We start from the raw sequence: 14724 nt of genomic DNA on the forward strand, positions 1-14724 counted from the left end.
ATACCCAGCCTGTTCTCACTCCCTAGTGTTCAAGAAGCTGTTCCTAAAACCCAAAGACCAGCGAGACAGGAATCATGATTTATCTTCTGAACACATCCCCTAAAGCTGCACAGCAAGTGAGATGGCCTCAGGCTGAGACTCTGCAGAGAGACCAACCCGGTGAGTCTGGCTCCTAAGCCTAAGGGTGTAACTGAAGGTATGAGGTGCAGAGCAGGGCCTGTCAAGCAGAGGTAGAGTGGTAGAGGCTGCCAAGCAGAGGTCCTCTTCCCAGGTCACCCCATGACCAATACATCCCTCAGCCTCAAGCTCAGGAAGCCTTGTGGCTACAAGATGACACTCACATGACCTCACCCCACCCACCCACCATTCTATTTCCTGAACAGTCTCACAGGAATCTGAGGCCACAAGAAAGGCCCATGGAAGGACAGAAATAAAAAATAAAACCTAGAAGGAGCTGGGCACTGGTGGCTCAGGCCTGTAATCCTAACTACTCAGAAGGCTCAGATTTGAGGATTGTGGTTCAAAGCCAGCCTGAGCACTAAAGTCCATGAGACTCTTTATCTCCGATTAAACACCCACCCCACCCCACACACACATACACACACACACACAAAAGTGGTTCTGTGGCTCAAGTGGTAGAGCTCTAGCCTTGAGCTGAAGAGCTCAATGACAACACTCAGGACCAGAGTTCAAGCCACACGACTGACAAAAAAAAAAATCTAGAAGGGTAGAAGGAGAAAAGGGAAGAAATCGTAGGAAAATGAGAGGCTGGCAAGAGGGCAAAGGCAAGCTCATCAGGCTCCAGAGTGCTGGCTCTGGCCTGGTCTCTGCCTGGGTGAATAGCCTTAAGATAATCATTTAAACCATCCAGAACCTCCCTCTCTCCTTCTATGAAATGGAAATAACAGTGTCATGGACAAGATTCAATGAGATGTGCTTCAAACCACAGCTCTTCATACTGTTACAAAGACAAGGCATTGTGGAACCACACAAGACACTACTGCCCCAGACCCCAGGAATAAGAGACACCTGCCCAGACTGGCTAGGTAGCCTTGGCAGAGCAGTGGGGTTAGATAGTGGACTCTTTGTGGCCTAGTTTGTGACAATGACATTCACTTTTTCTCCCAGCACTGCCAGTTGAACGCAACATTTGTCTACCACTAGGGTTTCATTCCAAACAAGAATCAAAGTTGGCATTAAGAGCTCAGGCCTATAATCCTAGCTACTCTGAGGGCTGAGATCATAGGATTTCAGTTGGAAGCTAAATCAGGAAAGATAGTCTGTGAGCCTCTTATTTCTACTACACTACCAAAAAAGCTGGAAAGCAGAGCTGAACCTCAAGTTGGTAGGGTGCTAGCCTTGAGCTAAGAAAGATCAGGGAGAACCAGCACACAAAAAAATAAATATTAAAAAAAAAAAGAGTCAGAGTTGGATGTCCACACACATCCAGCCACACTCATAACCCTTCAGGAGTCCCAGGCCCTTGGAAGGCTCCAGAACTCAGGAAAGAAAACAGACCTTTGAGATCAAAAGTGGCAATTACTAGAAATCAGTTGGGGGTATGAAAAGCAAAACATGCTAGCCGCAGGACAAGGGGCCACCAGGACTAGAATAGATATAGTGTGCATATTTTGCATGTGTACAGCCCAGAAACATCAGGAAGACTCAGTAAAAATATGTGAACTTGAACCTGAGAGGTGTCTTTGACAGAATGGCCCTTGTGCCTACTCCATTGAACACTGGATCAAACAGCTGGAAAGAAGACACAAATTGGTCCAAGGCAGCCATCTGAAAAACTCGGAGATGAGAAGTGCCAGGAGCAGGGGCTGAAAACCTATAATCCTAACTACTTAAGAGATGGCGATTGGGGATCACAGTTTGAACCCATACCAGGCATAAAAAGTTCAGGGAGGGCCGGGAGTTTGGCCTAGTGGTTAAAGTGCTTGCCTAGCATGCACAAAGACCCGGGTTCGATTCCTTGGTACCACATATATACAAAAAAGCCGGAAGTGGTGCTGAGGCTCAAGTGGTAGAGCTCTAGCCTTGAGAAAGTCCAAGAACAGTACTCAGGCCCTGAGCTCAAGCCCAGGACTGGCAAAAAAAAAAAAAAGTTCAGGGAACTCCATCTTAGTCAATGGCTGGGTACCTGGTACACACCTGCTATCCCAGCAACTGGAAAAGCACAATAGCTGAGCACAGTGGCACATGTCTGTCCACTTCTTCAGCTGTGGAAGTACACATAAGAGAATTGCAGCCTAGGTTAGCTGGGCATAAAGTGAGACTGCCTTGAAAATAACCAAGGTAGAAAGGGGCTGGAGGCATGGCTTAAGTAGCAGAGCACCTTCCTAACAAGCACAAAGTCCCGTGTTCAATCCCCAGTACCACCACCACCAAAAAGAAAAAAAGGGAACAGTTTATCAGCCTGTGAAAGTGTTTCTGGCATTGCCCCTTTGTTTAAAATTTTTGTGCATGCTGAGATGGCTTAATAGTTGTTCATGCGAAAATAGCCTCAAGATTTTGTCTATCTACAAACTGAACCATAACAAGTTTGACTGTAACCAAACCGTGGCCCTGTGGCCACTGAAGGCTTTCCACTGTGGTGGGTGTGGTACACAGGGGTGAGGGGGAGGAATGACTCAGTGTTAGGGGAGGCGGCACCAGGCTGGGGTTTGCCCACAGCCTAAGAGGCCCAGCTCTGTGTGAGGGGGAACAGAAGAAACAGGGAGTGGCCCAGGGCAGGCCTAACAGGCTGAAGGAGGGGCAGTGAGTGGGTTGGGCAATATATGGCTCCCATATGAGGCCTGTGACTGCAAATCTAAGGGCTGGCTAGCAAGGGGGACAGAAGGAATTCCTAATGAGGTATAAAATCAGTAGCCTGTAATCCTAGCTACTCAGGAGGCAAAGATCTAAGGATCAGGGCTCAAAGCCAGACCAAGCAGGAAAGTCCATGAGACTATTGTCACCAATTAACCACCAAAAGAAGCTGGAAGTGAAGCTATGGATCAGATACTGGAACACCAGCCTTAAATGAAAAGGCTCAGAGACAACACCTAGGCCCTGAACTCAAGTCACAGTAAGGCATACAGAAAAACAAAATAATAATAATAACAACAACAATTGGATCAGGGGTCTTCTGACTTCAGATTTTTTAAGGGATGCTGCAAAAGGGACCCAAACGCTGGACAGAAAAAGTTCAGGCCACCAGCTCCTGGGACTTCAGAGACAGCTCCTGGCACATCGCAGACCCTCCAAGACGCCTCCAGGTTCCCTGCCTTCTGTGCTCTATGGAGCAGATCTGGCTGGGAGGGGGCTATCTGACCAATAGATCCAAAATGGAGTGTGGGGGTCTCCAAGATAAAGACACCACAGCTGCCCCCATTCACCACCACTCCCCATCCAGAAGACAGCCTCAGCAGCTCCGAGCCAGGTCCTTCAGTGGGCACACCTTCTAGCCCAGATGCCCCCACCCAGTTCTACTTTTATCTTCAGAAGCAAGGAGAGGGTGAGGACCAGGCCAACTCAGAGGGAGCTATCAGGGCAGAGCTGGAAGGAGGCCTGGGAAGCAATGCCTTCTGGCTTTCTTCCAAGAGGGCCCCTCTTTTGGCCCCAAAGTCACATAGCTCTTTGCCTTTTCCTCTCCATTACACACCCCTTCCCTCAGACCCACTGCTCTTAGAGTCTGCAGACATTTACTCACTTTCTTAAAACAAAACAAGTCTGTGGATAAAATCCGATGGTGGGACTGACCCCCACACCATGGTTACAGTAAGGAAATTCAGGTGAGGAAGGAAGTAGTTGAGAACCAGGCCAGACCCTCCCCACCCATCTCTCACTGTTCCTCTCACTGCTCAGGGGTTGTATCTATGGAGAAGGAATCGTGGGAACCTGGGTCTTTCCAGACCCTCAGAAGGAATGAAAAGGGGATATGGACCCACCTGGCTTGGCTAGGCTTGGAGTGCACTGTGAACCAGAGCTACATTAGGAAGACTGAAAGGCCACACCCCATCCCAACTTCTGATCTGAGGGCCAGGCCACACCTGGGCCAGGCCACTCCCTGGGGCAGAGCACAGCCTGGTCCAGAGGTCACAAATAGAACTGGAGAGACTTGAGAATCCGCACTGCCAATAGCACCTGGAACCAAGATCCAGTCCAGGCCGCAGCTTTGCGCTGCTTCCCCGGGCCCCAGAAAAGCCAGACAGGGCAAAGGACAGACGGCACTCTCTAGGTTGCACGAGGAGATAAATGCCATGAGAGCAGGGCCAGTGCCTGTCTCTCTACAACTTTTCAGGAGCCTTTCCTCTATACTCCCCTGCGGATATTCTGCTGAGGCTTTGCGTGTTCATACCCCTGATCTTCACCACCTCTTCGAGGGATCAAGGATAAGTACCCTGCACACAGGAAAGGGTGCTTAGGTTTAGTTACCTGGGGCTTAGGACATTGTGCCACTAAGGGATTACTGCCAAGAAGGCTTTGCTCAGTGCCAAAGGTGTAAGCTGTTGTTTTTGTTTTGGCAGTCCTGGGGCTTGAACTCAGAGCCTGGGCACTGTCCTTGAGCTCTCAAGGTAGCACTCTATCACTTGAGCCCCAACACCACTTCTGGCTTTTTCTGTGTATGTGGTACTGAGGCATTGAACATAGGGCTGCATGCATGCTAGGCGAGTACTCTACCACTAGGCCACACTCTTGGCCCCTAAAACTGTTTTCTGGTTTTGTTTGTTGTTTTTCCGGTCCTGGGGCTTGAACTCAGGGCCTGAGAACTGTCCTTGGACCCTTGTTGCTCAAGGCTAGTTCTCTGCCACTTGAGCCACAGCACCATTTCTTGCTTTTTCTGTGTATGTGGTACCGAGGAATCAAATCCAGGGCTTCGTGCATGCTAGGTGAGCACTCTACCACCATTCAGCCACACTCCCAGCCCTGTTTAGTTAGTTTTCTTATGCCAGTACTAGGGCTTGAACTCAGGGCCTTGCTCTTCTGCTTGGCTTTTTCTCCTTAAGGCTCATGCTCTACTATTTAAGCAACATCTTTACTTCTCCTGGACTTTTCTGCCCAAGCTGGCAGTCCCCAGATTGTAGCCTCCTGGAGCTGAGATTATAGGCACAAGCCACCAGCACCCAGCTCAAATTACTCTTCTTGAGGAAACCCCAGGCAGGATATACATGTCACATGGCCAAAAGGCTTTTCCAAATTTCCTCATCCTTTCCTTGTGGGACTGGCTCTTTCCCCCTCTGTCTGGACCTTGATTCCCAACCATCACCTCCTCGGGGGAGTCTGATTCCTCCCTCAGTGGTGAACAGTTTACAGTTTTCTTTGTTATTTTCATCTGCCAGGGGCACCTGAGGACAGGCCTGGTCTGACTCATCCCTAAGTCCTCAAAGTGCCAGCCTCTGGCCCTTCCCATCATTGCCTAGAACTACTTCCTAGTTGCAAGGAGGCTGCCTCTGAGTATGGCAGGAGCACACCAGCCGACAGCCAGAGAGCTGGCAGAGGACCCAGCCTGTGGCACCATCTGTCCCTGGAGCCACAGAACAGGCACAGGGCAAAGATGTCAGGTCCTTGGCTCAGCCAGGTCAGCTCAGGACAAGGTTAAGCAACTTCAGCACAAGAACCCAAGTTTAACTGGAGCCTGGGATTCAAGTCTTTAACTGGCTAACTAGTTCAAAGTAACTCAATACTAGAATCTTGGTTTTCTTTTCAGTAAAGCAGCCTTGAGACACAATTAGGGTGTTACATGTGCCTAACACTTAGTAGGTCTACAATAGAAGAGTTTGCTTTCATCATCCTATCTGATCAACCAGCCTGCCATTGAACGCCTAAAGAAAGATAAAGAGCTACAGAGGCAAAATGAATTGGTGTCTCTGAAGCAGGGCTCTGGATCCTCTCAGTGTCTGGCAGAGTAACAGGCGGCAATCCAAAGATTCCAGGATACCAGCATGGCCCTGCCACTGGTGCAGGAGAAGGTAAGGGGTGGTAGGACAGCCTCCCTTGAGACCCTGGTCTGTGGTGTGTGGTAGTCAGCTCAGCCAGCCTAAAACCCTGAACCTACACTGTCAGTGTGCAAGGGTGGACAGAGGAGGGCTGGGATGGATGGGCCAAAGGACATGAGGCTACCACTGGATGTAATGCATTCCAGATGAGGACAAGGGCTGGAGAAGAGGGCCCAGGCTAGCAGGTAGGTCCTGAGTCTCTCATCAGCTGCTGGAGCCCAGGTATCTCCCCTAGAGCCTCATCTGTGTTGAATGGTCCTCTCCCTTACCTCCCTGCTGTGAGGAGCCCAAGCCAAAGGGGAGAATGGAAGCTGGAACTCTCATGGGCTGCCCACACAGAGAACCAGTCCTGGATGTTCCTTTCCAGACCCTACCATAACTGCCTTGCTCTTAGCCTTTTGTCTGCTCAGCTGTCACGTGCCCTGAGCGCCCTTCCCTGAGCATGCTCACCATTTCCTCACAGTTCCCTGACCTCCACACCGCCTGAATGTAAGCTCAGCAATGCCATTTACTAGGCTGTGGGACCTTAGGAAAGTGATTCTCCCTCTCCTGTCTCTGCCTCTATCTTTCTTTCACCTTTTTAAAATTGATATTATAAAGGTGACATACAAAGGGGTTACATTTACATAAGTCAGGTAAAAGAGTATATTTCTTTAGGGACAATATCACCCCCTCTGCCTTTGTCTTTTTTTTTCTTTGCCAGTACTGGGGCTTGAACTCAGGGCCTGGGTACTATCTTTGGACATTTTTGCTCAAGGCTAGTGCTCTGCCACTTAAGCCAGAAGTGGAGCTGTGGCTCTTTTCTGAGTATGTGCTATGGAGGAATTGAATCTGGAATTGAATCTAGGGCTTTGTGCATGCTAGGCAAACACTACCACGAGGCTATGCTCCCAGCCTCTAGCGTTGTCTTAAATAAACACAATACCATATGCCTCAGAGTTTTAAGGAATGAGTTAGTGTAGGCTTGGCACCTATATACATTTACTTATTGTTGTTATTATTCAACGTTTATTAAATATCATGTATTATTGTAGCTTTTCACGGCTATTTGTCTACCTTTTCACATCTACCCCCAATCAGCTATCGGCTCCTTGTGGTCATGGGCCACAGCATACTAAGTACCTGTAGAAGGAACAAGTGAAGTTGCTACCATATTCTGAGGAGACATCATTAACTCTGAGGCCAGATGGGATCGGGATTTGAAAGGGAACAGCTAGGCTGGATGCCAGTATCTCACATCTGTAATTGCAGCTACTCAGGAAGCTGCGATCTAAAGACTGTGGTTCAAAGCCAGCCAGACAGAAAAGCCCATGCAATCCTTATCTCCAATAAACTACTGAAGAGCCATAAGTGGCCCTGTGGCTCAAGTGGGAGAATGCTAGCCTTGAGCAAAAGCAGCTCAGGGACCGTGCCCAGGCCTTGAGTTCAAGTCCTAGGACCAGAACAATAATAACAATAATGATAATAATAAAGCAGAGAGGGGCGGGGGACAGCTAAACTGGGTTTTGAAATATGAGGAAGAGTCCTCCAAACAGATAGAATACTAAGTGTGTCTGCCCAGGGCCAAGACTGGGTCCATGTGTAGCTCCTGAACAGACCAATGAAACATTCTGGAGACCAGTTTGAACTCCCAGTCACTCATTCACTTTTCTGAGCTCCAACAATGTGACAGAAATATCATTTTGTATCACTAGGTCACCTCCCCTCAGATACATAGTGCCCTGGAGGAAGACAGGCCCGACCTTCCACTGTCAGGATCAACGTGCTCCTGCAAATCCCTCATGACTAATCAGGCCTCTAAGGTCAAGGCACCTAGTACATAGAGGGGGGGAAGACTACCAGACCCACACTGTTTAAGAGAGCAGAACTGAACCCTGTGCCTGTGCCACCCCACACTGTGGGGAAGTTGTGGGAGACAGAGAGGATCCTACAGCCATCCTCAGGTTTAAGGTGACATGATGGGATTCCACTGAGGGTCAGAAGCAGTCTGAGTGAAGAACACAAATGCTCGTGGCTGCTTCTGACCCTCACACCCTGCCAGCAGCACCATCTGGGGATAGGTGTCTCAAGAAAATTGGGACAAAGATCCCATCACCATTACTGGAGAAAAAATAGAGAGCATTCCAGGGCTGCACCGGGCCAGGCAAGAACTGAGGCTGGGCAGATTCCCAGACCTCTCAGCTGGCTAGGGCATCAGCGGGGCTCCTGTTAGCTCAGGAGAGCAGGCCCAGCATCCAGTAAGACTGGCACCTTGCATGGGGAAAAGAGAAAATCTCCACTGAGAGAGTTGGGTCAAGGAGACCCTTCCAACATCCTAAGATTAGCACTCGGCACCTCTTGTTCTCCCCACCTTCGTGGCAAGCTCACAGCTTCATTCACTGGCTTGCCTGTGCTGAGTACTAGCTGGCTGGGGACCCAGTGATGAGTACAAGCCAGAATGGTTATACTCCAGTCCTCCCTGATGTTCAAGGCCTCAGAATACTGAAAAGGCCCCTAAACTATACAAAGTGAGGCCGAGGGGTTGTCCGAGACTCCCATTGCCAGTTTATCCTGGCTTTCTTGGTTCCTAGGGAAAAAAAAGAGATTAGTGGGATTCACTGGTTTTCTTACTTTTCATCAAAAACAGCTTCAATATCAAACCAGAAAGGTTCCCAGATTCTCCTTGTAAAAGAAGTAAAGAGAAGGTAAGAAGCAGCAAAGGAAATCAGGCCTGCCAACTAGGCAGTGGTTCAAAGGTAGAGATCAAGGCCAGAGTGTTCTTAGCCCAGTTTCCACACCCAGCCCCCAGCCTCATCCACCAACCCAGCAGAGGCAGCAGGGGGGGTGGGGAGCTGAATGCGAGCTGGGCTTTGAGTCAGGACATGGCATAGGAAACAGCAGATCTGGAGCTTCATCTGGCTGAACCTCAGACTCCTTAAGAACTCCAACTCAGGTCGCAGGATCATCAAGTGCAAATCAAGCTCTGCCACTTAGTATCAAGATGATCTTGGGCAGGTCACTAACCTCTAAGCCTCAAGATGGAAGGAGGTGATGAGTGTGCCTACTTCATAGAAAAGACGATGAATTATTAGGTGCCTGAGTTTGACTCCCTGGGGCCATCAGCAGGTGAGAATCTGCTACCATTGTTCTCTTTGTAAATGGTGGCAAGGACATATCTTACTCTCTACCTTGTTCTCCATTGTCAAAGGGATTAATGGAGAAAGATTGCTGGTTAAATATGACAAAGATGAAGAGAAGATCCAGGCAGCCTGACCCTGAGGCTCAGGTCTTACCCTTGACTGAAAAGCCAAACTATTCCTTGACCTCTAGACAGGTCTAGCCCTATGCTGTGTCTACAACACACAGCCTTGTGGAAGCTCACCAGCAGTAGGGGAGATGAAAAGGCAAGCCAAGCTGAGCCTGAGCTTCCAAAGGAACCTGCCAGGGAGGACAGGTTAGGAAGGCAAAGACAAGCATTGGTAGCTCTGGCAGAGGGCACAGCAAGTTCAACAGCATGGAGCAGAACCAAAAGGATGTCTGCTGAGAAAGCTGGCAGGTTGAGATGATGTGACAAGGAGGGGTTATGAGCCACGAGGGCAAGATACTTTGGTGTGGGATAAGGCATGTGAAAGTTCAGCTGGAGCCAGCTGTCTGAGCAGAGCTGGGTATAGGACACAGAAAGCAAGATGGCAAGGTGCCATCTGGGCCGGCTGGAGATTCAGAGGTGAGTGTATCATATAAAGGAAGGCTGAAAATCCCCCCAGCAGACAGCTACCCTCTACCCAACATCCACTTTTCCATGCATTAGGTCAATGAAGCACTTGGGATTCTCTCACACCTCAGCATCTAATCTCAGCTCCAAGTCCGGGGAAAAATGCTTGCAAGGTCACTCCTAGAATACTTTCCCTCACGTGGTCATGCCTTGCTCTCCCATTCTCACCCTACCACATGTCTCTCCCCTACCCTCCCTCTCTCTCTCTCTCCTCTCACTAACTTCCATCAGCTACATGAATTGGAAAGTCAAGCACCACAGAGCCACAAGCTCAGACTCAGAAAGTAGCAACAACATTCCTCTCAACACAGCCAACCCTTTGAGAGCCCAAAGCTTCAGGATTGCCATTTATAACTAAGCAGTTTAGGAATTCTGCAAGGTCTGTTTCCAAAGTAGGCTAAGAACAAAACAAAACAAAAACCGACCCAAGGAAAGTAAGAGAGAAGATGCAGAGCTGACTTAAAAGGGAAACCTCAGTCTCCTTCTGGGTCCCCAGCCTCTGGTGCCTTCCTTCCACCTCCAGTCTGCCCCAGCCCACAGTCCAGGGTCCATACCCTTCGAAGGTGACAGCCCACATTCTGGATCATCGCAGAGGCACTAACTGCCTTGGCCAGGCTGCGGAGGAGCTGCGAGCTCCGGACAAGGACAAGAAGGACGCTGGTCTGGTCTCTGGTCACCTGAGCCACAGTCACTTCAGCAACAAATACAGCCTGCGGCCTCCCAGAGGCTCCTCCTCCCAAGGGCTCCCGCCTCCTAAGCCAGCTGATAGCAGTATCCGGGCCTCTCCTCAGCCCGCCCTCTACCTCCTCCTCCTAGAACCCCCACACTGTGGCTCCTCAGAGGCGGCCAACTAGGCCACAGCCACAGCGGGAGACTGGCACCAACATGCCTTCAGTGCCTGCCAGGCTTCAGTTGCCCCCAACTTCCAGCACACACACATACACACATACACACACATCATCCTCCCTTACAGGGTCTGGGCTCTAGAACGGCTCCCAGGGCCTCAGATTTTCTTTAGTCCACCAGGGGGCAAGCTGGAGCACAGCAGGACTCCAGGGAGCTTCAAGAGCCTCTGGAGAGACACCAGACTGACCAGTGAACACATGTCACATCACCACAGGGAATGTCTCCATCTTCTTGCTCTACTGTCCCCTGCTGCTGGCACCCAGCAGCTGCTGGCTCAAGACAGGACACACCCCTCACTTCCTTACAATAGGCAGGTGGCTCTTTTAAAACGGGAAGCTGCCAGAGTCCTCCCTGATGGACTTGCAGAATTTGCACCCCTTGTAACCATGACCAACTGAAAAGCCACACCTGGAGACTGCATGGGTTTGGGTAGACTGAAAGGAGGGGTGAGGAGGAAGGATGACAGAGGCAGTCAGGATGCAATCATGGGCTACAGAAAGGTGGGAACGTCCCACGTTCAGCAACAGGTTTGAGCAGCGAGCCTGAAAGAACAATGGGCATGTTCAACGTGAGGTAAGGTGAGGGGTGGTCCTAGGTGATTTCAGAACCCTCATTATGCAGAGAAGACAGGGAATTTCCAGACCCTCAGCCTCCTCACTCTCTCTAGAGGACCACCGCATCTAAGATGGATACACTGAGGCACAGGGATGGAAAAAGAGCCATCCAGAATCATACAGTGAGGGAGTGGTCTAGAAACATCTGCCCTTGCCTCCTGTTGTCTACCTCACTCACCACCAGGCATAAAATGGAAAAGGTTTTGAGTAGACTTCTGAGCGAAGTTTCAGCAAGACTGAACCAATCTTACTGCCAGAAACAAGCCACAGAGGTCTAGATCTTTCTTCAGAGCTCCCCATTCCTCCCAGCTCCTGAGTGGTTTCAGAAGCTCTGGACCACCTTCCCTCCCCTTCCACTCACCTGAACCCCCTAAGGGCTGGAACCACATCGTACTTATCTCTGGAGCCTACCCCAACCACCAACCAAATGCAAGAGTCATGAAGGGCCTACTTATAGCCTGGAAAAGGACCATCCATCTTGAAGACTTATGAAAATCCAAATTGCTGGGCCCCACTCCCACCGTTTGACTTGGTAGAGGGGAAGCAAAGCCCAAGGACCTGCATTTCTAATAAGATCTCCAATGATGAGAATGATGCTGGTTCCTCCAGCACACTCAGAACAGCTGAGCTGGGTCGGCCTGTCCACATTCCAGTAGAGAATGAAGTCCAGACAGAGACTTTAAGTTTTAGTGATTTTTTTTTTTTTTTTTGGTCAGTCCTGGGACTTGATCTCTGGGCCTGGGTGTTGTCCCTAAGCTTTTCAGCTCAAGGCTAAGCAATCTACCACTTGAACCACAGTGTCACTTGTGAAGTCCAGAGACTTTAAAGGCAGACTTGATTGAGCAGCAGCTAAATCAGGAGCGTCCTCATCCCGTGTCCTTCTAGCCTTCTCCCCATCCCTGCACTGTGCAAGCACCTCCTGAACCTCATCGCTACTGGCTCACCCCTTTAGAAGGAAGTTTCTCTATTGTTCCCCTGCAGGGAAAAAAAAAAATCAGGGGCAAAGAATATTGAGTCATTTGTCTGAAGAAGAAATTCAAATCAGGATTTGAATTCTGATCTGAATCTAATACCCACCCAAGAGTAATCACCACCTCTGACAGCTTATAAGCTTATATGCTTTAAAGTTTATGCTGACCCACCAGAAAATCTCTCCAGAAGCTCCCAAACCCAGCAGGCTCATTTTGAATACCCTCAGCTCCAAGGCCTGAACATCCAGTGAACCTCCTGGGAAGTCCCAAGTCTGCAGGATGTCTGCCCTAAAACCCTGTAAACCCAGAGCATTTTCTCCTTTCCCACACCATACCCTGCTTCACCTGGCCCCACATGTCAGGGCTTCCAGAAGTTCATCTCGCCCTGGAGCAAGTTGGCTTCAGAGATGGAATTGATTCATCAGAGCATCCCTCTGAATATCGTAGAAGCTCAATCAGTGTCCAGAGAATGAATGAACAAACGAATGAATGAATGAGAAAAGATAAGGGACCCATGAGTGAATAGAAGTTCATACATACATAAGTACATAATTCAAGCCAGCACTGGTGGCTCACACCTGTAACCCTGGCTACTCAGGAGGCTGTGCTCTGAGGATCATAGGGCACATAAGTGCTCCCAGACAGGGCACAAAATCCTTGAGGCTTTTTATCTCTAACCACCAGAAAACTGGAAGTAGAGCTATGGCTCAAAGTGGTAGCCTTGAGCAGAAAAGCTCAGGGACAGTGTCCAGGCCCTAAGTTCAAGCCCCACAACCAACAAAACAAAACATAATTCAATAGATGAACACATTCAGAAATGTATTCATTCAGAAATGTATTACCCCCTCCTGCTCCCCAAGCTCAAGACTCCAGCTCCTTCTTGGGGCCCCTAGGGCCATGAGCACAGCAGAATAAAGGAAGCTCTTGGGATAAAGGTGGGGGGGAGGGTGAATGAAGAGAGGAACAAAGGTGAAGCAGGTAGTGATACCAGTAGAGGAGGAAGTGGATGGGAACAAGATTCAAAGCCACACACCAAGCTGCCCCCACCCCTCCCAACTCAGCCCTTTGTGGAGAAGTTAGGGCAAGGAAAGCTGACTAAATGGTCCAGGAGAAACAAAAAAGGCAGCATGGTGGAAATGAGAGCCGCCAAGCCTCCAAGTGGGGGAGACCAGAACCAGGACGGAGCACCTGGGTACAGCCAGCCCTGAGCCCCATCCTGCCCCGCCCAGCTCCAACACGCCCTTCTCTCTGGTCTCTACTCATTAACTCCTGGGAGGGGGCGGGGGAGAGAGAACCCCTTTGTGAACCCCCCCCCCATTGCTGCTGGGAGGCTGGGCCAGGCTGACTTCCTGCATTTGGCCTTTGCCCAGTCATTGTCCACGACCCGGGCTCGCACCCCACTCAAGGAAGTCGGCACGTGCCGTGTGCTCAGGGCCTGCGCCCCCACATCCGCAGCCCTTTTCATCCCACTGGGAGGCCCCCCACCCCCCCACCCCCGTCCATGCGTCAGGCCCCGGCACGCCGAAGCCAGAGGGCGCCCGCACCACCTGGCGGGGCCGGGGGACCAGTCCGGGCAGGAGGCTGGCCTGCCCGGGGAGTCCTGGGGGAAGAGGCGCCCCGGAAACGCGGCCCTTCCGCGGGGACCCGGGGGAGGAGGGCGGGCGGGGGGGGGGGGGGCGCGGCACCGATCTTACCCAAGTGCCCCAGACAGACTGCAGGCTCGACGGCTGGCGGGGTCGAGCCCCGGGTCGTCGGGGAGCCGGGGCGGAGGCTGCGGGAGGGCGGCGCGGAGGCGGGGGCGGAGCGGCCCGGCCGAGTTCCCGGACGCGCCCGTGCTCCGGGGCTCGCTCGCTCGCTCGGGGCCCTCCTCTGCCCCGCGGGTCCCCGGGACCAGCCCCCCGCACCCTGGCACCGCTGTGCCCAGGGGGAAACGTGGGCAGCCGACCCGGGCCAGCGGCGCCGAGCGCCTGGGCGCCAAAGCTACTTCCAGATTATGGCCCCAAACGTCACTGCTGCTCGTGCGCGCCCTGGCCGAGACCTACTGGGTGCTGAGCAAAAGTTCTGAGTAGGGCTCTGCCCTGCCCTGGTAGGGAAAGGAAGGAGGGAGGAGATCTGAGGGTGGGGGAACGGTGAGGCACACCCCTGGGATCTGGGCACCCAGCCCCCTCACCCTGACACCCTAGGGCATACCCACGCCTGGGACCAAGTCTGGGGACCCCGCAGAACACAATGGTGACCCCTGAAGGAAAGTCCAGAAAGGAGCTCGACCTCTCACCCCAAGCAAGGCCCCGAGGGGCCTCCACCTTCCAGACCCATCTTCTTCCCCACGCAGGAGCTCAGCCACACCCGGGCCTCAGCAGCCACAGGTGGAGGGCTTCCCTTGTCCCAGCCAGGCTCTCAGAGCACCCCAGGGACACCGTCATGAGAACCCACATGTGGGAGTTGGCAGCAGCCTGGGTGGCAACTCAGGAGCCTCTGGCTCAAGTCATGGATGCCAA

At 51.4% G+C, this 14724-nt stretch overlaps 1 protein-coding gene across 1 annotated transcript in view; it reads right to left on the reverse strand.

The window, feature by feature from the left end:
- Acot11 (acyl-CoA thioesterase 11) overlaps positions 1 to 13968 on the reverse strand; it is a 47083-nt gene extending 33115 nt beyond the window's left edge. Inside the window, exon 1 of the mRNA XM_090334765.1 lies at positions 13921 to 13968. The gene's annotated coding sequence lies outside the window, so the exon portion shown is untranslated. The remainder of the gene's footprint in view (positions 1 to 13920) is intronic.
- Between the last annotated feature and the right edge of the window lie 756 nt (positions 13969 to 14724).

Source organism: Megascapheus bottae, chromosome 6, assembly GCF_031878675.1.
Source record: "Megascapheus bottae isolate mThoBot1 chromosome 6, mThoBot2.hap1, whole genome shotgun sequence".
Lineage (NCBI taxonomy): Eukaryota > Metazoa > Chordata > Mammalia > Rodentia > Geomyidae > Megascapheus > Megascapheus bottae.